The 25,617-nt window shown below is 40.9% G+C and overlaps 1 protein-coding gene and 1 long non-coding RNA gene across 8 annotated transcripts in view; both read left to right on the forward strand.

Annotated features, from left to right (window-relative positions):
- SMYD3 (SET and MYND domain containing 3) overlaps positions 1-25,617 on the forward strand; it is a 359,336-nt gene that overhangs the window by 157,128 nt on the left and 176,591 nt on the right. The gene's annotated exons all lie outside the window — the stretch shown is intronic.
- Positions 3,148-18,983, forward strand: LOC144327238 (uncharacterized). Its single transcript, XR_013392182.1, has 3 exons — positions 3,148-3,243; positions 12,651-12,687; positions 14,000-18,983. It is a non-coding gene; the product is annotated as an uncharacterized LOC144327238 (long non-coding RNA).

A 25,617-nucleotide genomic window follows, 5' to 3' on the forward strand; every position in this document is an offset into this window, starting at 1 on the left:
GTGGCCATCGCCTATGCCTTCAATTTATAGGGGTATTCCGTTAAAGGAATCTGGCGGTCGTGTATTCCGTCCGAAGCCTGCTTGGCGGGAGGCCATGGCACGACCCTCGGTGACATCGGGGTGAGCCTATAGTTGGATTAGCATCAACAGGTGATGAACCCCTGGTGAATAAACCCACTTGTTTCGCGATCCAATGCCTAAGCCAATACCTTTTCATTGCTGTAATCAATAAAGTTGTGGCCTTTTTCTAGCCCATTAACCTTATATCACGTGTCCCTGTGTCTTCATTTTACTTCGCGGGGGTCAGGTCCTCGAACCACAATTTGTCACTCTAGGTTTACTGGATCCTTAAAGAAAATCTCGATTTCAAATTGTCAAAGAGAGATTGCAGTTTTGAAACCACTTCAGTATCAATCTAAGGTTCTGTTACTGAAAAAGAATTTATAGAACATATAGACAACTTATCCTAAGGGTGGTTTGCTATAAAGCATACTGCCAAACCAAAAAGCTTTACGCTCCATATTTATGCTGGCTTTATAGTTGTAAAAGAAAGCCTGGAGGCGGCCTATTAACTTCCCCATCTTAGTGTGATTTATAGTATGATGGATACTATATTTGATACATTTTCTTTATGCTTGGACTGTTTTATTAAGTTGATTTATGAGTGGGTAATTACAAAAAATAAACCCGAAATACTGTAGTTTGCTAAATAGCAACACTTCAGCAAAGAAAGTTGTTATCCAAATGACATTTGTATTGTATTTTTGGAGCTGCTTCAAAAACGCTTTTGTGATCAAGTTTAATACCGAAATACAAGCGGAACATATTGCACAAAATGTGTATGCACATACTTTTAGGATGTTGCAACTTTAAAACTGAGGTAAGCAGGGAGCTGATCCTTTTCCCACTCACATGTCGAGCAAGCTGAATCAACAATTAATAACTAACATTAGAAGTTAAACTGAGTTTGGAAGTGATGATGAGTTTCAGCCATCTATGACAGGTTTTATACATGAATCTGAGCCTGTCTGTGAGCTTTTAAAGAAGAAGTTGAACTGCATTTGCAATCGGAGGTAAAGTGTAGGTTAGGGCATCAATAAAGAATAAAGTCCAGCTCATCCTCTTAACTCTTCAGTGGTGCTTTTGTAAAGTTATGAGCTTCTTTATGACTGGCCGTATGTTAGTGTCAAATGGAAGCTTCTGCCTACTTTCTTCAAACAGTGAAGGTTCTTCTGCCACAGAGATCCAGTTGTTCCTTCAGGCTGTGCAATTCATCACTGCAGGCACTATTTAGTAGGTTTACCAGCTATCAAACTGCAAAATGAGATTGAGCTAATTCCACTCAGTACGGGGAAGTTTTGATCAATTCTGTCAGTATTCTCTTGATTTTTGGCAGCTTCAGAAGTTCGAGCTTTCATTTCTATATATTTTTAGTATGTGTTTCTTATCCTCAGAAACCAGGGGGGAAACATAGGGTACTTTCTAGCTATAGAGGTTTTGACATGACTTTTGCTAGGCAGGCTAGACAGGAATCCTGGCTCAACATTCATAGAAGTTCAACTTTTCTGCACCAAACATTTTCAAGCAGAAACCACTGGTTTGGAAATGGGGCAGCTACAAAGTATAAAACCCAAATGTGGTTAAAATGTAAATTGACTTCAAGAAAGCATCAATACTCCACTCTGTTTCATGGCTGCTTAGTGTTGTTATGAAGATGTGAATGTATTGTCATACTTGACTGAGCCCCAGCCTTACAATTCAGCTTAATTATCTTCAAGGTCATTCACCCCCCCCCCCACCCCCAGTCAGGCCACACTTGAATATGTCAAATTATCTAGGACTACAGAACTTGCTCCTTTCCCCCATTGTGTGCCATTTTATTGCTGTCTATAACTATGATTATGTCTGTCTTTGCTGTGAAAAGCTAGAAAACTCAAAAGCCTTGTTTTGGTTTTTTTCCTGCATGCGGCAAACAAAGCACTACAGACAGCCTATTCATCTGTTCACATTTACACAACCAAAATTGCCTGGAAAAATCTCTTTCTCTGACTGAATATAATATGGTGTATATTTCCCAAACAGTCACATCAGTACTGAGAGCCTTACTTCTTCACAATAAATATTTTCCTAACACAAATGGGCAAGCAACAGAGGTTCACTGCTTTCTGCTGTTCTTTGTCACGGACCTACATGCGCTTGCTACACACCATATAACAGGATGGAATCCTGCTTTGTTGTATTTCTGCTGGAGAGCAGCCCTTGAACTGGACACTCACTACAGCACCATGCTTATCTATATATTGGTCCCACCCTAACTCAAAGGTGCTCAGGAGTCACACCCTGCCTTCAGGCTTATCTAAAAAAGACAAAACACACAAGAGTAGGAGGAATGGCGGGAAAAAGTAGAGAAGGAAGATTAGTTTGATGATGCCAGAGTGAAGAGGTGAGTTGTAAGTAGGGATCTGTATCCAGCAGGGTCCAGGGCTCCAGGCTGACCTTCCCTTGCTTCAAGAGAGATGCTGCAATCGGCCCATCAGCCCTCCTTCATCTCAAGAGTGACAGAGTATGCACGCTGTTACTTGTGGCAAAGCATTCTTTCTGGAAAGGAGGGGGAACAAGCTCCAGGCTGCAACTGCTACTTCTCTGGTTGATGGCTGGTGCCACACTCTTGCTGTGGTATTCATCTTGGAAGGCATGGCGTGTATCCTCCCAGAGACCCTTGGTGCATCTTCCCTCCACTTCTGCTTCCTGAGGCAACTGGAAGTTGGAGTTGCATTTCGGGTAGAGAGGAGGAAAACAGAGCTAGCAATTTGCTCAATATCACTTAGTGGCCTTCATGCCTCATTAGGAATTGGGTGCATTTATTTTGCTTGGTTGCAGCTTTCTGGCAGCCCTGCTGAATGTTTGTGGAACATGTTGCCAAATGGGAGATATTAGGCCCCTTCACTTCAGGCCTTTAGGAGAACCCACAGACGTGTTTGTTCTTTGGCTTAAATAGGTTTTACTGTGTTGTTGAATTGAATTAATCTGTATTTATTATACAGAGCTCAATTTTTAATGTTGGGTTTGTTGGTTTTTGAGTATTATGGCTGGTTCTGTTAGTGATTACTTTGGTGTAGTCTTCCCCAACCCGAGGCCCTCCAGATGCCTTGGGCTACCATAAGCTCCAGGCAGATTGGTCTGTGTTTTTTTTTTTTTTTTATAAAAAAAATATTTTATTAAGGATTTTCTTGTTTTACAGAAGTAAGTGTAATGCCTCGTATTTCCCCCCCCCCCCATGTAACATTTTTACAAATCCGTTTCATTTGTTGAGGCATTGGGGGAGAAGAAAAAAAAAATAAAAGAGAAAGGGGGGGGTGGAGAGAGGGAAGATGGATAAGGGTGGGATTGGGTGGCGGTGTTTCTATTATGTTTAATGTATGTAGAGTTTGGTGTCAGCGTTGCTTGTGCTGTTCACTTGTGTTCCTTTGGTGGTGAGAGAGGTTGGGGTTGGCCTAGGGTGTGATTGTTTGTTTGTGATTGGCTGTGGTGATCTTTGTTTTCGTGTGTGAGTGAGGTGGTTGGGTGTTTTGGATCAGGTTAGCCATATTGATTTGTATGCTGTTGGTGGATTATTGTCATTGTCCTGTTGGGCTGTGTATGTGATAAAGGGGAGCCATACCGGGGTGAAGGCGTCGTCTTCTGTTGGTCCCCGTGTCAGTTTCAGTTTATTGGTTAATTTTTCTAGTAGGGCTGTTTCCCATACTATTTGGTACCATTGGTCCATGCTTACTCCTGACAGGGGCAGATTGGTCTGTTAACACATGTTATAGTGAGCCACCTTGGAAGGGTTTTAACCATTAAATGTGACATATGAACATTTTAAATAAATAAAGGATGTTGCCTACCTCATAGGCCCACAGCCCAGCTCCCTAACAGCCAGGTGGGGCTCGCTAGCTCTGGGAGGAGGGGTGTGATTCCTCAGCTAGATTAGGCTCAGGACAGGTGAGGGTCACCTGCCTCATCAAGCCCAGATGCTGCAATCAAGATTCAGTGGATAAAAGGGAAGCAGAGCTGAGGTGCTTTGTCTGCTCAACTGCCCATGTTGGTGGATCTTGACTTGGTTGCCCTTGAACCTCCATGGGGCTGTGCTTTGGGTTTGACTCTGGGCTGTAACCTAACTGCTGGACTTCAGACTTGGCTACTTGGATTGACCCTGGACTGTGTATCCTGGCTTTGGACTATGCTTGTGTGGATTGACCACTGGACTTTGGACTTGGCATACACTTTCTGACAGGTATGCCAGCGGGCGGGAGAAAGTCCCATTGTGTGAGCATACCATGTTGTTCTTATTCCACTTAGCGTTACATTGACATCCACCCTTAGGCTGGCTGCTCCTGTAGTCCAAACATCCATTTTGCCTTTGCCTTACAAAGCATGCTTGTATTTTCTATTCCTGATAAGAACATATATGCATGCATGCAAAACGTGTATTAACAATATTTGGCCATAATGAGCTTTGGGGAAATCAATAAACAACTTACTTTGTAGCATGTTTTGTGCTCCTAAGATCTGATACACATGCATAATCCTTGTCTATGGGTAGGAATTACCAAACTAATGTCAGTTTCACAAAGTCTTTTCAATATACTTTTTCAAGTAATCTTCCTTGACTTGCTATGTCGGCAAAAGCAGTGAGGTTTTTCTTCCTGGCACAAAAGACACCAAGGCTGACTTTCTTGCACTGTGAAAGTAATTCTCAGCCTTCTTCAGACCATTATCAAAGACTACCTGACCTCTACTGCCCTCCCTTAGGCACTGAGGAGAGAAATAAATCACACTGGACACTTATATTAGACACTGTTCAATACCACTGATGTTTTTATTTCATTCTATATATTAAGCTACAGTTCTTAAGGTGGTTTCGTTTTAGACAGGTGGCTAGTAAATGAAGATAAGACATGGGCAGTTAGTTTAACAGCAACTGAACCTAACTATCTAAAGTGCTACCTTCAAAGCCTTAGTTTTGATTTATTAACCGCCCCCCCCCTCCAAAAAAAAAAAAGCTCATTGCAATACGCAGGGACATTGTTTTAAGGATCCTTTGCGCGCCACGAGTTTTACACTAAAAATAACTTTCCCTAGACATACAGACTGAATTCAATTAGCTGCCAACTTTAGCATGAAAAGAATGTTGAGTGATCTCACTATGGCTGAATATGTAGAGGTTGGATTATCTGTGGACACCTATTCCTGCAGTTGTCTACCTGTCTTTAATGAAATTGGTTATTTATTTTTTAAAAAACTATTTCACACCTGTCATCAGAAGACCTCGGGTAAGATTACACCGAACGAATACATAAAACACACTAATAATGCACCACATAATATCAATAGTCTATTGATTGGTCCACCACACTCACCAATATTGCAGCCTGGAAAGACCTGTCCAAACATGGTGTCTAAAAGCTGTATAATCGGTGTGCTTGCTAGAGCTGATGGGTATTGTAGTTCAGCGACATCTGGTGGACCAAAGGTTCCCCACTCCTGGTTTACAGTGTTAATGCCACTCTTAACTTCTAGAGGGATTATGAGGTGCTATTGCCAAGAAGACCTTCTGCTGAATGTTTGATCCCTGGGATTTCACTTAAGGTTGAAACTACCAGCCAAGCATCCCAGCAGAACCGAAATGTGACATATATGATTGGATCTTATAGTACTGTCCTAGGATGTGAATTCTTCCTAAGTGAATTTTAACATTTTTAGCATAGGCAACTCCCCATTTACTGTGTGCATCGGTGGGACACGCGTTAGCCTGCCCCATTCCACCTCTGCCCCATTGCAGTTCTGAAAACAGTGCACACGTCGGCAGCCGCACAGGTGCTGATCACACACAAATGGGGAGTTGCCTGTAGAATGTATAAAGTCTGACACGGTTTGGGATTTTTAAAGAGCCATCCTTCCCTGAAAGGTATGTAGCTTTCTTAGTATAGTTTAAGACACTGCTGCCACATCCTATGGGATTCTTGATAATGGGATATATCATGTTAATAATCAGTGTGGTGGCTGGTTGGTAGGTGGCACACGTGAACTTAAGACTTGCTTCTGATTGCGCTGTGGCAATGCACAGTTACAAGGTGAGTGTTGTCTGAAAGCTCACTCGCTGGATCATCACCTTGTGGTGGTGAGTGGGCTTGCACATTCCTATGACCCTTGTGAACGAAGCTGTCAGGAGTTTTGTACTGCCAGCAGGGTTACCCAGGGTGGTAAAGTCAAAGGGGAGGAGCTAGACAAAGAACGACCCAGTAAGTCCTCAACGGCAGAACAGGAGGAAGATAACAAGCGGTATGTTACAACGGCTGTGAAAGGATGCAAAATGCCAAGCACATATCCACATTTTCTATATGACAGGTTTGGGAGTGGTTCCAAGTATCTGGAAAGTGGAAATAACTGTAAAACACAGACAAGCAATTCGGTTGCCAGCTGACTGTCTGACAAGATATCATCTTGGATTATAGCTCAGAAAGGGGAAATATGTTTTTAATTGCAAGACCTACAGTTTCAGAGCTTTGACAGCATAATTTACAAGGGGATATACGTTGGTGCAATTTCTTCTTTCTTTCAGAAACATGCTAAAATTCTTGTGTGGTGAACTCATATTTGCATAACTGGGAATAATCAAGCTGGGAAAATATCCTGTTACTTCCATAATATAAAAATTTACCAAAACTGAATTGTGTATGTTTATACTTAGGTAAGAATACAGCTGAGAATGCTAGTAAAAAAGGAGTAAAAAAAGGAACTCTTGCTAGGAGCAGACTGGATGTGAAAGGATAATTGATTTGGACTTGGGCTGCTTCCACACTGGGCACTTACTGTGGAACAGCCATGCTTTATTCATTTTTTAATAGGGCTTCTACACAGCACCAATAGCAAAACATCACCATCTCATTTTCCTGAAATTCAGCTTATGTTTTCCCAGCCCCCCCCACACCACCACTAAATGGTATAACGGCTCACTTTCATCAGTTGTAGATGATCCACCCTGTTGCCATCCTGGCCAGATTATCATTTATATAATTTGCTCAGCAATTTGCTGGATTGTTCTCTAGCAATTTCTGTGGGGTCTCTCCTCTCTCTAGGAATCAGCTCTATCCCTTTCCAAACAGAATTGCCTTTATATTAGGACCCCCCCCCCCCGTGCAGTGGGGGGCAATCATAACTTGGGAGTGCAGTGCTGGAGAAGGCCACCCATGCTTTAGTGGGCTGTGTTCTGGTCTTCCTTTGAAAGCACTGAATGCACATTTACTGATATATCTACCTCCCCTTTCCTTAAAGCAGAATACAGTTTTATAATGTTGAAAAAGTGCTTGGAGTGGGACAAGTGGGTATCAGCCAATCAGTGGCATAGCCAGTTCTGCTGCAAGAATACTGGTTTTGCCCTTGCTCAGTTTGAACAAAACATGATGTGTGCAGTTGTACAGTGGGTTCACTTATCGAGTTCTATATGTCTGTATATAGTCCCATTGCATCTATTTTTCGGTTTGTCTCTGGGGCGCTCTTACACTGTGCGTCGCAATTGATTTTGAGGGTCAGCTTCCTAGCAAACAGAATGGTAAGGTATGTCACACCTTCACTGTTCCTGTGGTTCTCTCGAGAATGTATGCGAGCAAGAACCGTCATCTCTGGACTCTTGTCTTTTTGGAATTGCTGCTGCATAAACAGGAAGCTGAAATAATTAATTCTATTGAAAGTAACAAAAGGAGGAGGGATAACATGAAGCAAGCCCCCGGATTAGCAATGCAACTGCTGAGAAGAATAAATCAAGCTCATCTACCCTTACCCATGCAATCAATCGCCGCATCCACATCGCCAACCATTATTAGTTGCTCTAGCTGTGTGATAGCCAGCGCCAGCATGTTTCTTCATCTTGCAGATGTATGCATGGAGTTCTTTTAGCTATAGCCGGGCATCGGAAATGATAATCTCTTCAAGATTGGATCTCTTTATTAGTTAAAATAACAGTTTCTGGATGAGTGGCAGATTAATCACAGAGGGCCGGGTTGTTGCATGAGTGGATCTGGGAAACAGCCCTCTGCTTCAAGACTCTTATATCATAAGTCTCCAGCATACTAAATAGGAAAACGTATTTGGAGATTAAATCTTCGAACTTGCATTGGGTTGCCTGGTTCTGTGGAACTCAAATTGGAGTCCAGCAAATCAGATGCTGACTTTCTGAACTCACCTGGGCCATTCCTGCTGATGCAGTCGCACAGTCGTCCTGGCCTGGGAGGTCATGTGGTACTAGGGCCTTCTGGATGCAGCTGGACTACAGTTCCCATCAGCTTCAACTGTCATGACCGATTGTCAAGGATGGTGGGAATTATAGTCCAATAATTTCTGGAGGTGCACAGGTTCTCTCATTCCTGTACTAGGGGATCAGACCAGTGCCATTGACTGATATAAAGTCTTCCACATCTACTGCCTTTTCCCCAGTCTGGGCAACTTTTCACTGATGGAGATCACGAGATATTTCCACTGTACCAGCAGAATATCAGCCTTCAGCAAAACTGCCTTCTGCTTCTCTCCTACAGCGCTGTTCTAACCAGGGAAACAAGGGCCACTTGCTGAAATCCCATTATTTACTACCCTGACTTTCCTGATTGTATGGGCCCTGCCCAGCCTTCTAAAAACAGCACAAATGGAGAGGGTGGTAGAGCATCTGCTTTGCACTTGGAAGATTCCAGGTTCAATCCCTGGTGTCTTCAGGTAGGGCTGGGAAACAGCCTGCCTCAAACCCTGGAGAGCCACTGCCAGTCACTGTGTGAACAATACTGAGCTAGATGGACCAATGGTCTGACTGGGTAGAGGGAATCTTCCTGTGCTCCTAAGGGCTCATCTGACTCATCCTACAGTTCAAGCACCGTTTCCTACAGTGTCCAGCTGGACATATTAGAAGCTCACTAGCAGAGCTTAAACTTGAGCAGTAGCCCTCTCCTGTTGTTACTCCCCAGCAACTGATTATACAGAGACATAGTGCCTTTGTACCAGGAGGTTGCATATAGCAATCATAATGAATACCTGTACTGTTATGGTGGAATGGATATTGTTTCTATGCATGTTTAACATAATGCTGATTTTAATTACCCTGGCATTTCCAGTGTTTTACTGATTTATTAAAAAATTCCTTCCAGTAGCACCTTAGAGACCAACTAAGTTTGTTACTGGTATTAGCTTTTGTGTGCATGCACACTTCTTTACCAATAACAAACTTAGTTGGTCTGGAAGGATCTTTTTTATTTTTTATTTTGTTTTGACTACGGCAGACCAACACGGCTACCTACCTGTTATTGATTTATAGAAGACAATGTTAGATATTTTGAGCATATACCTCTGCAGTTAGCACTGCTTCTCCTGAGATTTATAAAATTATTCAGTATACAGATCTTTAGATTCGTGGCTTTGGATCAGGCAAATTGCAAAATATAAGATTTGTAAATTTGTATGAAGTACCCCTCCCATGGACATATTAAGAAAAGAGAGATCCTGGGCTCTCAGTTTCTAGTTCAGTGCTTGTTGGGTGAAACCATTAAAAATGATTCCACTGGGATACCTTGAAATTGAACTCTGCCCCTGCTTCCATTGAAGTTCTTCCCATTTTTTAAAAAAATCATGCAGTGAAATGACTTTTATTATTAATTTAAGACTTGAGTGTGTTTCCTTGTTTGCCAAGCTCAAGAGAGGCATCTTTTTATCAACAGTTTTCACCCAGTCCCTGGAAATGAGTATACTTTGCCCTCTGCTCTTCTTCCTCGCTTTATTTAACTCTTCTCTGCAGTTCGAGAGGCAGGTTTGCTACTGCTAGTGGTGCTGGAAGGGAAAGTGTGTTCTGGACCAGGGAAAGCAAGAGTCGTTCCAGGCAAGCTCGACCAGGTGTCACCTCTGTATGCAACATGCCAAGCTGGTCTGTTGAAGTAACTTTGCTTTGAAGAGGTACCCTACTTTCCCCAGTGCAGCTTGACTTGGGCGGGGCAGGTTGAATTAACCTCATAAACACTACCTGTCAAACTGATGGGCACTTGTTAAAAAAAAAGCTGAGCTGAGTGAAACTGTTCTGTAATAATCAATTGTATACCACCAAGACTAAGTGGTTTTCCATTTTTAAAAGAAGGTGTTATTGATTTAATCTTCTCTATAGCAATGTTTTCATTCAGTGTTTTCTCTTGAGTGCTGGTAAAACATTGAAATTCAATGTGATATTGTTGGATTTGCTCTGTATGTTGTTCTAATATTTTATCAAAACAAGAGATACAAACAATATTGCTTCACACCATTTCTTAAAAATACCCTACATACTCTGCAAATTGGCTGCTCCTTATCCATGATTGTTTTCAATTTTTGGAATATAGCAACAGGACTTTTTTTTTTATAAAAATGTTTTGTTTGTTGTAATTGCCCAGTATGCTTTTTAAAATCTGTCTTTAAACTATATTTGCAGCCCAGTTTTTAATTCAGTATAATATCATATAAAGATTTCAGTGCCGTTGTTTCTCTATAGCGAGCCCCCACATTAAAGCAATTTATAATGTTCAAGACGTTACTGGATCTTTTATTATTTCAGCTCTATCTATGTGAATGTGTACCACTAAGAAGGTATGGGTAGATGGGTATAATGTTGGCCATGTCTACAGAAGGGTTGCCCCTTGCCAACCTTAGTCATGGTCCAATTTGAGTCCCTTTACTTGCTGAGCAACAGAGGCTTAATAGGTCTGCATGAAGCCTGGAACATTTATGAGTGCGATGAGGCCCATCAAAACCAAAGCAGGGCAAATGCAGCTTTCATTAATGTGCCATGTGCCTTGCAAACATGGCTAAACTTCTTTCCGTAGTTAGTCAGTATTTTAAAAGCAGCTTTTAAAGAAACCAGTTGAAAACTATTCCTTAAAAGTGTTTACCTTTCAAACTTAATAACATTTGAATTTATTTTTAAATGTTCTACAGATATATGTGCATCTGTTTCACCCGTAAAATGGTGCATTTTGTAAAAGGTGTGTGCGTGGCAAATCAACGAGACTTCAATTGCAGAGGGTACTTTTGTGAATGAGAAAGCAAACAGCCTTTATGCCATTTATCACACAAGGAAGAATGAATTTGCCTGAGGCAGGGCTGGAGTCTAGAGAACTGTAGAAAATGCAGCAAAAATTTCAAACTATGAAAAGGAAACCCTCTTGGGGGACTTAGGTTTGTTTGCAAAATTTTCTAAAGAGAGATGGGGAAGAGTTGAGTCTCTGGTTAGCTGGAGAGTGGATATAGCAAAGCATAGTCTATAAAAACATTTTTTGTATCTCTAGGGCTTCGCTCCTTCAGAAGAAATGGGACTCTTCTTTTTAAAAGCTTGTCCTCCCATAAAAGAGCATATGAGATCCAGACAGGCAGGAAACCAAGGGTCTCTTTAAATTACTCCAGATAAGAGATTCTGATTTCCTGCTGGACCTTTAACTCTGAAGTACCCAGCCATTTTTGCCATGGCTCCCCATAAGTCATGTGTTCTGTTTACTGTATGTGCCTCTGTGGGAGAAAGGAGCTGACATAATGGGTGAGAATGTCCAAGTCAAGTACCTTGTTACTTACAGCAGTGATGAGCAGACTTCAGGGGATCTGCTTTGGTTTTTAATATAGGACCCCAAGATCCATTCCCTTATGAGGTGCAAAAACAGTGTTTTGTGGGGCACAAGAAGGTGTCTGAGCACATGCTAAGCATAGGAATCTGCTTTTAGTAAGACTTGAGCTCCTTGTCCCTCACTTTTCCAAGCTTTCTTCGTTTCAGCAGCCTAAATAAAGCTCTTTTGTTGCTCCCATGGGTGCAGAAGACTTGCACAACCAGATGCCTTCATCCGCCCCAGCTGCAACAAAACATATATCTCCTGTATTGGTCTCTACAGCCACAGCAGGTGCTGTAACTCTCCAATGGTTTGACTTTACCCCCAAAGGCACACGCCTCTATTGTCTCCCAAGACAGATGGATGCCAGCACTGTTGGGGAAGTGGTTGTGTGGAGAAGCAGCAGAATTCCATTTGAAAAACAAACACTTTCTTTACTTCAACATATTTTTCCCAGATCATTGTAACTGGGAGTGCCCTGGGTATTCACTGTGATTAAAACCTAAACCTGTCCATTAAAAAGGAAGATTCCTCCATGTTCAGCACCCACTCTCTGCTCAAGTTTGCAGCATTTCACATTATTAGTATCATTATGAAATGGCTGCTTTACAACACGAGACCACAGAGTGGCTAGAAGTCCTTGATCTCACTTGAGACACCTTGTTAACAGTGCAGTTCAACTTGGACATGTAAAAACCTAACCCACATTACCCTTACTTTTATTATAATTTGGAACTAGGTAAAGCTGATGCACACCCCTAGTACCCGTGCATAGGACTGTGCTATTGATATAATGGCCACAATCTAGCTCCGGGTTTGGGGTGCTTAAAACCATTGATATCTGTAGTTAACTCCATTGATTTCAATGGAAAAATCAACATAACACTATGCTGAAATGTAGTCACTAATTTCAAGCTGTCCCCCCCCCCCCAACTCATCCCCTTAGAAAGCATTACTTTTTACTCCATTTGTGGGGAGTAATGTATCTAATGGGTGTTTTCTTCTTTACAGGTGAGTAGCTGTTTCCTCCTTTGGGGGCTCAGTTGTGGTAAGTTTACTATGTCCAAGTTTCCAGTCAACTTTGCAAGTTAACTGAGAATATCCCCCAAAAGTTCTATGGTATAGTTTTTGAAGTACCTACATAATTAGGGAAAACTCGCTTGTAGATAAAAGGCAGAAACTGACTAGTCTCAAGGAGAACAAGATTTGCTTCCCTGTCTCAGTCTTTCTGCAATGTACAGTAATTTCATGAGAACTTCTGGGCATTTTCCTATGGATAACTGAAAGAAGGCAAGCCTCGTTCAAAGTTACATGTGTTGAAAGAAAACCCTAGAAATGTTATTTTTAAAAAAAGTTTTAGTTTTGCTGACAACAGTTCAAGATGCTATCCTATGGATAGTATATTTGTGGAGCACCAGTACACACTAAGCGCATGTGTATTGGGGGTGGCTGAGAAAGATCATTTGGAAACCATTTGCACAAGTGAAATAGGCCCCACACTGCTTCTTTTATCTTATAACTTCTGATGTGCTAAACTGTTCAGTCCCTCCTGATTTCAGCTTAAGATGCTACACCTCTGAAGTATTAATAGGATGCTGGACCGAATAACTAATCCACTGCCCCCCCCACCTCTGGGAGTGGTTGTGTAGTTTTCAGGCTTTATCTCCCTCCCATTTTTGACACAGCCTGTGACTGAGTAAAGCCATGAATCACTGTTAATTACCTGCAGTTTTATTTCTCTCTCACCTTTTTCTCACTCACGATGCCCTTGTTCTTCCTTTGCCGTGGATTGAAAATATTAGATAATTTCTATAGAGATTCTATTTTTAAAACGTTAAATTCACAGAGAATGCCATAAAGCAGTGATATGCATCATAGCAATAGCAATAACGAAGTGTTGGAGGGAGAAATCCACTGAGCGCTGCTCCTGAGTGACTCCCATTAATTTTAATGAGGCTTGCATGGTAGCAGCATCTGGTGGGTTACGCACAGAACGTTGACAGAATAGCAAGACCCTCAAATATATCTGATTTTCTCGACATACTGTATTGACTCAACAACATGGTTCTCCACATTCCATTGGAGAGGCTATCCAAACTACTACTACTACTACTACTATTAGTATTATTATTTCCACCATTGACTTCATTTCATTTTTGAGGCCCTTAGAGAAAATATAATGCCACTTGCTATTTTAATATGTAGCCTTACTTGAAATAATTTTCTAATTATTATGGGCATACCCTTGCTTTTGGCAAGCGGTAATTGCAGAATGAAAGAAGTCTGTTTTTTATGGTTAGGTGAAAGAAAGTCTCTGAGCATATATTTTACATGTGATTTTGTTTTCTTTTCTTCTCTAGGTTCTTCAATTTTTCCTTATGAATTCACAGTGGGGAAAAGTTAAGTGTGCTTACATTTGATTTAAGTGAATAGAAATTAAGATGGATTGATTTCGGTGGTACTAGGAATGCTTTATTCTTCCACCTCCAAATTTGTTTGCTGTTCATGCTGAGACGTTCATATCACTCTGTTCTGGAGCTCTTCCTTCTCTTCTCGTGTTCTCACATCTTAATTAAGCATCCCGTTTTATTTGCTTCAGGGTACAATTTCTTTGGTACTTTTTCTATATAAGTATTTATTAGCATGGTATTTTATTTCAGTTTCCAAATTATAACATCTTTCCTGACTTTTCAACTCATTTGTAATTATATTCCGTGCCTGTCCCACCCCGGAGTAACCAAAAATGTGTATTTGCTGCTAGGATTATTTTTTCATGTGTGCATTACTTTGTCCTTATCAGCATTAACTTATGTCTATTACTTTATTACTCAGTTGCTAATTATGAAAGGCACATTAATGTCACAGGCTTAATTATGCTCACTACCTGTATAGCATCTGCATATTTTTATACATGCCAAGAATTAATGAAACAGTGTTGTCCTTGAGTTTGTTGAACAGATCAGTAGTATGCGCATATTTGATAGCATGTTTAACCCATTACATAACCACATGCTCTCCATGTTGATTTGTCTCAAATGCTGCCACATAGCTTAACTTTTATATGCATATGCGTAGTAACATTGTAATCATAGGAAAAGTATATGTATATTGTGAACCAACCTGGTTTACAAGCAGTCACATGCCAGATGTTTTGCAGAATGTGCAGCAACCTGAAGTAGGCTATGTTGGAACCATATGGCATATCCTGATTTGACTTGTGTAGATGAACCTCTGAGGATGCTACAATGTAAGATCCTGACTTGGAGGCGGCATATTAACCTGGATGGGTTTCCATTTGATCTTGTAGCCTTCATTTTCCATTGAGACAGCCTCTGTCGGCTTGTTTGAGGATGCCACTGGGCAGCAGGGTGGGTGGTACACCTTCCAAAGTGATAGACACTCAACCACCTGAGTTCGCTGTTAGATACAATGATGCTACACCGGAAAATCAGAAAGAGGAAACAGCACTCACTTGTGGCTCTTTCTGTGTCCCTGTTCTTTAGAGCTTAAAAGAGCTAAATGTTCAGAAAAACGTATCTGAGCTCTAACACTTTAGACTGCTAACCTAGAACTTTCCTTATGTACTAGCTTCATGTGTATTGGAAACATTTCGTACAGAGCAGCAGTCAAACATTGGTTTTCTCGTCTGCTATCTGAAATGGTACGGCCGGGGACCTCTACTCATCTGTTTTAGCTCTTAGAAGTGAGAGTCAAAAATCTTTCCTCCTGCTTTTCATATGGATTAGCTTTCATGGTCTGTCATATCCTCCTGTATTATTATAGTGCAGTCTTGCTTGTTTTTCAGTGGCCTTTCTGATTGGCTAAAATAGGCTAGTGCTCTTTTGCAATTTAGCTCATGTAAACTTGAGAATTCTAACAGAGAATACATATCAGTTCAAATGACACAAAATGGAGCTGTTGTTTTTTTAAAAACAGTGTGAAGAACAGTACATTGCATCTGTATTGTTTTTGTCAATATAACATCTTGTAGTCACATTACATATGAAGACTCATCCTGTTTTGTTTATAATACACCCCTAATGTATTTTAGAAAATCCCAGTTTTCCCCCTAAAGTGTATATTTGCTCTGTGGGATTTTCTGTACCCGTTTTAAGAGTGACAAGTATGCCTTTGTTCTGGCTCTACGTTTCCTACATGGGCATAGAGAGCTAAGTCCCTGATTTCATCATCTATTTGGTGCAGCTGGGATGTGTGCAGTTATAACAACAAAACCCCCAAGCTGAATGATTCCATAAAACTTATTACATAGGATCATATCATGCTAAGTCATGCCTTGCCTCAGTAAATCAGGCAGATTATGAAAGTATTAAATTAATAATAATAAAACCAGCTTATCCTTGCTTCCTTCACTTTTTAAATAATTTTTGCTCACATCACAGACTTAGTAACCCCTTCCCTTCTGAATTCAGCCTTCCTTGAAAAGCTAATATGACAATAGCATTCATAAAATCATTATACTAGAATATGCTGCACCATACATGCTTTGTGGCAGGTTTGATCACATAACTGGAAAAGTCTAAAAAGAATACTTTATGTCAAAAACAGTCTCTTGCCTGGATACTTGTTTTGCACTTTAGCAGGGCTCCGTTATTATCTGCCATCAAATTCCACTCCTGCTCCATGTGATTTCAAGAAAGATATAAAGGGATGCTCCCAGACTGGCAGTTCCTAGTGCTTCCTAGAAATGTAGAAAGATGTCTTAAAGCATTATGATATTCATTTGCACTTTTGTCTGTTATTTTCCATTACACTGCAATTGGTTTATTTTGCACAAGTCTGTGTTCTGTTTCAGCATCCGTTGATGTGGAAATACCCATAATTTAAAATTATTATTTTATGTAGCACACAATAGACATGCATATCTTAAATCATCAGTAAAACAGATTTATAAATCAATGACCTTTCCTATGTGTTCCCATTCAAAGTTAATGAATTTTCAGAGGGGTAAGTAGTCTTATGCATCAAAACTAGCAAAGAATCTTGTGGCAAAGTTGTCTCGTTTTGAAATTTGTCAGATTTGAGCCAGATTTGTAGTTTGTACAACTCACCCAGGTGACATTCTTTGAAAGTGAAACTAATCTTCCAAGAAGTCCTCTTCCCAACTACTTTGTAGGAAAGGAAATGCAAGCCTGATGCTTTGCTTGGGCTCATGGCAGCATGTCCACATAGCAGTAAACCAAGGTTTGGTGTTACATATACAGTGGTACCTCGGGTTAAGAACTTAATTCGTTCCGGAGGTCCGTTCTTATGCTGAAACTGTTCTTAACCTGAAGCACCACTTTAGCTAATGGGGCCTCCTGCTGCCGCCGCGCTGCCGGAGCACGATTTCTGTTCTCATCCTGAAGCAAAGTTCTTAACCTGAGGTACTAATTCTGGGTTGGCAGAGTCTGTAACCTGAAGCGTATGTAGCCCGAGGTACCACTGTACTGTAAAATGCATCCCTTGTGCGTAAGTCTCACTATGTTCCATCCACATTGTGTACATAGTTCTGAGAGCAGAGAAAAGAAAATTCACCTGAGAAAAAAAATGTTTAAGGAACAAATTTTAAAATTATTTTTTAACATTTTGCTAAAGCACTTTTTATTTAGGTACATGATTATTTTCATAATTTTATTTTAAAAGGTAGTGTGAAAAGTTTTTGTGTAACTGAAGCATAGCTGAAATATCTGAATGGAAAATTAATCCAGTACTGTATTAAAAGGCATTTTCCAGGAAGACCATAATGTTGTTCTCCTCAATCTATTTATAAAATTTGCACTGAGACAGAGATCTTTTTTTTTTTTATATCCTGCATGTAAATCATACTTTCCTGGCTTTTTTTCACTCAGTGTCTTTCTGATAAACAGTAGTAGAGTTGTAGTATTCAGCATTCTTGGTAACATTGCTTAGATTATAATTGTGCTTTGTAGAAGCAAATTGGAGAATTCACTGCATATTAAAATATGCTGTTAGGTTTGCAAAGGCTTTGCAGATACTTTACCTTGATGCTTTGCAGATTTTGGAAGCATCTCATCAACGCAGTACAAAAATACTGAGTAGTTATTCTTGAAAAGATTCTCTTCATGGACTAGCAAGTACCTTGCATATAAATTAAAAAGACAAGATGGGGAATATAATTCTGCAAAACATGCACGACTGTCTGCTGAACTACTTGTCATTATTATGCTTCACCCATAAAGCACAGCATAAGAGATCCTCAACAGCCACAGGGTAATTTTAAGCATGTCTGAAATAATCACTATTTCCCCGTAAGCATTTAACCACATGATACTTTTGTGTTCTTTATTTTCACCTTAAAAATAAATAAATTCTACTTTGACTTGTTCTCTTTTCTAAAAATGTATGATCAATCCAGTCCAATAGTGAGACCAAGGCTCAGACTTGACCGCATTTTCATTGCTCAGCCTTGGAATATGCAAAGTGTGGTATTAATCTGTTTCTCCCATGCTAAAGCCATTTGGAAGAGCAAACAAAATAGACTGTCATATAGTGGGAATAGCTCTCGTTTGTCCAACCAGCCCATCTGCAGAAGACTCTTGTACAATTAGATCCCACCACCCTTCACCAAAGAGCTCACGTTGGCATCCATGAGACCATCCAATTACTCATAATAATCTCCTATTTTTTTTTATTACAAATGAGACAATGAGCTTCATGACTTGTAGCCCAGCTTCTTATTTCCTGTCCAATACTGTTCTGTTAGCTAAGTTTTCTCTCCAGCCTTCACTGGTCTGACCATAACCAGAATGCTGAATGTTTCACTGGAAATTCTATTCTGTTCCTCCCCACTCAAGTTTCATTTCCCCAACCTGCCTTAACACCTTAATTTGGGTTTGGTAGCAACTTGGAAATCTGACTTGTTAATATGTAGCTGTCCAAATATACCCATCAACAGCCTCGCTGCTGCATTCTGCACTAATTTCAGCTTCTGAGCTGTTTCACAGGCAGACACATAAAGAATATTGCAATAGTCCAGTCTGGTTGTTACCAGAATGGGGATCACTGTGGCCAAGCTATCCCTATTCTGGAAGACTTGTAGCTGTTGAATTAGCCATAGGCATTCATAGCTTACTAAGGTTACCTGTATGGACTGCAAGAAGATCAAATGTATCCATTCTTAAGGAAATCAGCCCTGAGTGCTCACTGGAAGGACAGATCGTGAAGCTGAGGCTCCAATACTTTGGCCACCTCATGAGAAGAGAAGACTCCCTGGAAAAGACCCTGATGTTGGGAAAGATTGAGGGCACAAGAAGAAGGGGACGACAGAGGACGAGATGGTTGGACAGTGTTCTCGAAGCTACAAACATGAGTCTGACCAAACTGCGGGAGGCAGTGGAAGACAGAAGTGTCTGGCGTGCTCTGGTCCATGGGGTCACGAAGAGTCGGACATGACTAAACGACTAAACAACAACAAACAAAGGTTACCTGTGCCTCTAGCACCATAAATGGATCAAGTACCTTCAAGCTACACATCTCCTCCTCCCAGGGGAGTGCAATCCTGCCAAGAACTGGCCCTCTCCCTGCTTCTCAGACTTGAGAACCAGCAACATATAGTACATAGCGCCTTGTCTGGATTCAGTTTCATTTCATTGGTTCACATATAGCCCATGACTGCCTTCATTCAATGGTCAAGCATCTGAACTGCCTCTTCTAATTCAGATGGAATGGAGAGATAGAATTAAGTGTTATCAGCATACTGATGACAGGTTACTCCAAATCCCTGCTCAAGGCTCATCTTCAGATTGTGTTTGTTTAATTTCCACTCAGTTTTATTTCTGTATTAGCCACAGGCTACAGCAGAATGTAGATAATGCAAAAATTATCTTCTCACAAAAAGTAATAAGATAATGCAACCACTTAGTGATGCATTTCACAACATGTGCCTCAGCAAATTCAGCAGGAGATGAAGATAATGCCAGAGCATAAGCTATTGATTTGAATAACACTGATTGATATTTACTGGCTAAGGAAGTCAACTTTTTGAACTTCTGTTTGTCTGCCTGTCAATGTCTAGCAAATAAATTTGCCTCAGGCTGACAGATAGTATTTCTGAAAAGTGTACAATATCCTCAGTTTTTCGTGATCAAAATAAATGTAAATGAGCATCCTGCAAGATTCCAGCAGAGCCATTTTTATAAAAAAAATACACACAGTTGGAATCATGCTAAAATCCAAGAAATATAAGGTGTCTTCTCTTGTCAAAGGAAAATAACTAACTTTGATAAAATACAATTCGAAACAATGCAAATGTTTCAACATTGTAAATCATGGCACACCATCTTATTGTGTTTCACAGAACTCCTAAAATGATCCTGGATGCTGTAAATCCTGGACCTGAATTCTGGACTCCAGTAGCCTTTTAGAGAGCTGAGACTAGTATGAAATGTATAGGAACTAAGCTACACTTTTTCCTTTTGGGTTACTGGATTTAAACTCTTCATTGAAGAAAGTAAACTTTCTAAAATATGTCTTAAGAATCAATTTGTGGGTGTGCAGGACAGCTGTAATGTATACCTGGCAAATATACTTTGGAGATTAAGGACAGAGAGAAGGAGTGGTCCCTTGAAAGCCAACTAAGCTAGTGGCTGTCACCACCTTTAATGGCAATATTTATTTAATGGCAATAAATTGAGGTTACAGACTAGAACAAGACTGTCTTAACAGATCAGGAGCAGAACTCCAGGCAAAAAGCAGGCTGGCCCAATATATTTTGGCGCCTGATGTGGAACAGTAAATGTTGGTCCCTACCAAAATCAAGGGGCACAGTATTCAAGGCTGGATAAATGTTTTTTGCTGGCTGAGGCAGACTGTGCTGCAAATAAAAATGATGTTGTTTACTCTCTAGGAGTAAAAAATAATAATTCAATAATATAATACATTTATTAACAATTTGCTGCCTTTTCCTGATACCCAGAGTCAGTAGGCTGAGGCAGAAGGCTCACTCTGCTTAATGGTAGAGCCTTCTTCCCTGCAGATAACCATCGTTCAGGACTGAAGATCTAGGAGGAACAGGCAGGCAGACAGAGCTGGGTGGTGTTCAACATATTTCTAATGCGAGCTACCTATTTGGATATTTGTGGGCTTGTTTATACACCTATTATTTTTACACACAGATAATGTCTAACAGTTAAATTGCAGTCGGTTTTTTCCAGGAAATGTTGGCATAGTGAGTAATGTCATGGTTGCAAACAATTACTAGTGCAAATGTCACAAGTGCTCAAATGTCATTAGCCTGGAGGTGGAGCAAGAACCTCATTTCCACCATTAGAATAGTAACAGAAATCAGGGTGGCTGAGGGGGATGGACTCAATATGACTTTTCTAGCTTCTTATGAAATCATCACCCTCTCTAGAGAGGCCGTGCTTTACCAGAGTTTACTCTGAAGTCAACTAGCATATCACTCCAGAATAAGCAGCTCCTAATGTGAATTCATTGGCTGTTTATTCTATGGTATACTGTGTCATGCGAACAAACTCTTTGTTAATCTGCCCTGCATAGCCATGTAGTTTTCATGCCCAGAAAATGATGCATTCTGTATGGATTTCAGAGGCTGTGTGGCTCTGAAGCAAGGGCACAGCACGCACACTTTTCACAAAAAAAACTATGGCTTCCCCTCCCCCAAGGCTTTCCTTTTTCAAAGGTTGCTAGTTATGCAAAACATACGATTAAGGCTGGTGCCGTGAAAAATGCCAATTAAGCGGAAGTGTGCAGATTACAAATCAGTGCTAACTAATTAAGTTATGATACACTCTTGCCATTAGTGGAGCCACATAATAGAAAGGAAGGGAGGGGGAAACAAGCAAATTCTTGAAGCAGACTCTGTGATAGAGGGTGCAGTACAGCATTCCTGCTTTGATAATTAGGGCAAATAAATTAATAGGTGCCATATGTAATTTAAATAGAAGAGTTGGTTGTTAGGTTCTTCCAGAGTATAATTAATCACTTGCAGCTGCATATTTTGAAATCATGATGATGTATAGTAGTAGCATTTCACTAGAAAACAACGACCCTCTCAGTAATAAAGGGTCAATCAAATTGTGATTGTTTCTAAAGGTGAGTCAGGCGCTGAGCACACATTGTTTAATTTCGTTGGCTTGTTGCATCGATAGGTTGGATGAAATTGAATCCAAATCCTTCTTGCCAAATTGCTTCATATGCTGCCATTTCTGTAATCTCTTGGGCTTGATAGCAAATGCTGTGCTGCAAGATTTTGAATTGGGGGAGGAGATCCAGTGTGTTGTTTCTGCTATTGGATAACAAGCAGTCTTCTGGAGGGAGAGTAGCTAAGGCAAGGAAAATCCCACCCACGTACATTTACAAAAGGATTGGCAGCAGCATTTTGATAGAGGCTTGCCAAACAGCTAATCCGAACACTTCGGGGAAGCAGTGTGCTGCTTTTTCAAGCGGCGGTTTTATGCTGGTGGCAAGATTGTGAGAAGAGTTAAAAGCAGAGAAATACTTAGCACCTGCGATGGCGTGGATGCATCTATAACTGCAAAAGTGTAGTGTAGCTTGTGATCAGTGCATTACACCACTATAGAATGTATGGAGTAGTTTGGATACACGAGCAGCTAGGTGTCAGTGTTGTCACAGTGGATTATAGGTTTACTAAGATGTTTTCTTCAGCAAACACAGTGCAGCTCATTTGTGCCCAGATTCTGTCTGGTGGTTAGAACTGTTTTGGGAGAAGAGATTTGTGAGAAGAGATTTTTTCTCTGTTCCTGCCATGTAGCAGAGTTGAAGATGGGGAAGACTTCTCTTTTGACTCATATATGAGCAGACTCTGGTTTGTATCCCGTGTTAGTCCTGTTCAGAATAGAGCTAATGAAATCAATGAACCCAAGTTAGTTAGGCCACTATTTTCAATGGGCCTCCTCTGAGTGGGTCTAGGATAGGATACAACCCTTTCTCACTTAAAAAAATATCCCTACTAACCTAACCCCTTTCCTGTAATGTATTTTATAGATTTTTAAAATAGATATTGGTATACCCATTTTTCTGAAAGAAGGAAGGAGTGTAGTCCAATGTTGTTCACGTGTGTGTGTGTTTTTAAGGGAAATCCAGTGAGGTAAAGGCTGTGAAGTTCTTTGTAGCAGCAGTGCAATTAATTAAGGGCTAAAGGAGGTCAGGGAGCCAGGTAATAATTGATAGTTTCAGACGTGAGCAGAAAGACATGGTCTGCATACCAAGTCCACCTGTAGATGGACAGCTGGTCTATCCATTGAGAACTTACCAAGGGATAGACCTATAATTCAGTTTTCTTTGAGGCCAGATCTACTCAGCCCTTGCCACTGCTCAGTAATCAGGTGTACCAGAAATCTTAAACCTGTTCTCTGATTTTTATATCACTTTTTATACCAAAGTGTTTACTTTGCCAGCACTTCTGCCACCCTGGAAAAATCCCTGCAGATGCCCATGGCTTTGGCATGATTTGCAAACTGGGCTTATGTCTTTGTAGCCTTCAGTATGTCTTCTACAAGAAATGCTTGACACTCTAACAATGAGATTTAATATACCAACATGGTGGAACGTAAATGTTCAAACCACCTGTCAAAACCATGAGCATATTGGGGGTGAGGGGAAAGACCCTAACAAAATGGTTGATCTACATGGGCAGCCATGTTGTATGTCAACAGTGCATTCCTATATCAAGACTGGTAACTTTTTTATCCAGTCTATAATTTTGCTTAAATCATTATCTTGTTTAGATATAGGTGAGGTGGCTGGCTGTGCATTCACGTGCAGGCTTCAACCTAGCAAGGATTCCGAAGTCTGCTTTATTAATTTCACCAGACCCAGGAGAAAAGGATGAAGCATTAAGCTGATACTCAGTCCACAGACTTCAGGCTACAGACAGGGGTGGAGGACACAAGTGGACTGACTATGGATATAGAATAACCCTCCATGGAGAAAAGCCTGAATATAAATAGCATACCCAGACCCAGAAGATCCTGTCAGCAGCATCGTATGATGAATAACCATGTCTTTAAAAAAAGGCTTGTGTGTGTGTGTGTGTGTGTGTGTGTGTGTGTGTTTATAAATAGCTATGTGCTTTATCCAGTGACTGCTAGCCAGGGGATATGCTGGGAGAAGCTTCTTCCTTCACAAGATGAACAAGGAAGCCATTTGTGCAACGTGTTCCATGTGCACATCAGAGCACACAAGGAGCTCTGGATCAGGAGGAGGCATAATGTTAAAAATCATTTGCAAGTATGATCCAGTGGATACTTACGATGGGTTTTATCAATATTGACTTCAGAAGCTGCTAGCACAGTTTGCTTCAAATTACCCAAATTGCTACTTGCTGTAATTTGCATCAGACTATAAAAACACCATATTATTTTAGTTTTCTAGAAGGGGGGGAGATTGTAGAACTAAATGGAACATGTACCTAATTAACCATGGGGGAACCAAGCTGAGCTCCTGTGCATGGATTGGCAGTTTACACTCCAATTAATGGGATCTAACCAAGCTAACTATGATCAGGGTTGCAACCCAAACACAAAACCACATTTATGTTGCTATTTTTTCAGATTAATTGCTATTTTTTCAGATTAATAAATTAATAAAATTTCTGCTTGTGTCTGTGATCAGCTGCTAGGCAGAACAAAAATTCTGGATAAAATCTGATGCAAGATCTTAGTTACTTAGTGAATAGTAGTACAACAGTACAACTTAGTACAACTTTGACTGTGTCGACCACAGCAAACTATGGCAAGTTCTTAAAGAAATGGGAGTGCCTGATCACCTCATCTGTCTCCTGAGAAATCTCTATGTGGGACAAGAAGCTACAGTTAGAACTGGATATGGAACAACTGATTGGTTCAAAATTGGGAAAGGAGTACGACAAGGCTGTATTTTGTCTCCCTGCTTATTTAATTTATATGCAGAATACATCATGCGAAAGGCTGGGCTGGATGAATCCCAAGATGGAATTAAGATTGCCGGAAGAAATATCAACAACCTCAGATATGCAGATGACACAACCTTGATGGCAGAAAGTGAGGAGGAATTAAAGAACCTCTTAATGAGGGTGAAAGAGGAGAGCGCAAAATATGGTCTGAAGCTCAACATCAAAAAACCGAAGATCATGGCCACTGGGCCCATCACCTCCTGGCAAATAGAAGGGGAAGAAATGGAGGCAGTGAGAGATTTTACTTTCTTGGGCTCCATGATCACTGCAGATGGTGACAGCAGCCACGAAATTAAAAGATGCCTGCTTCTTGGGAGAAGGGCAATGACAGGCCTAGACAGCATCTTGAGAAGTAGAGACGTCACCTTGCAAACAAAGGTCCGTATAGTTAAAGCCATGGTTTTCCCAGTAGTGATGTATGGAAGTGAGAGCTGGACCATAAAGAAGGCTGATCGCCGAAGAATTGATTCTTTTGAATTATGGTGCTGGAGGAGACTCTTGAGAGTCCCATGGACTGCAAGAAGATCAAACACATCCATTCTTAAGGAAATCAGCCCTGAGTGCTCACTGGAAGGACAGATCATGAAGCTGAGGCTCCAGTACTTTGGCCACCTCATGAGAAGAGAAGACTCCCTGGAGAAGACACTGATGCTGGGAAAGATGGAGGGCACAAGGAGAAGGGGGCGACAGAGGACGAGATGGTTGGATAGTGTTTTCGAGGTTACCAGCATGAGTTTGACCAAACTGCGGGAGGTAGTGGAGGACAGAGGTGCCTGGCGTGCTCTGGTCCATGGGGTCACGAAGAGTCGGACACGACTAAACGACTAAACAACAACAACAGTACAACAGTGCACTTAGGTCAGGTGCTCTGCATCCTTGCACTAGCGCAACATTGTACTCAGGCCAATGCAACTGTTCTGATCTGCATGCATTCTGCAAGGTCTTGTAGGGAAGTGGGGAAATGTGTGAGTGACAATATTTAACTGCAGTCCTGTCCTTGTCAATATGATAAAGTTTTCTCTCACCCCTGGTTGGTGCTGGACC

Source organism: Podarcis muralis, chromosome 3 (assembly GCF_964188315.1).
Source record: "Podarcis muralis chromosome 3, rPodMur119.hap1.1, whole genome shotgun sequence".
Taxonomy (NCBI): Eukaryota; Metazoa; Chordata; class Lepidosauria; order Squamata; family Lacertidae; genus Podarcis; species Podarcis muralis.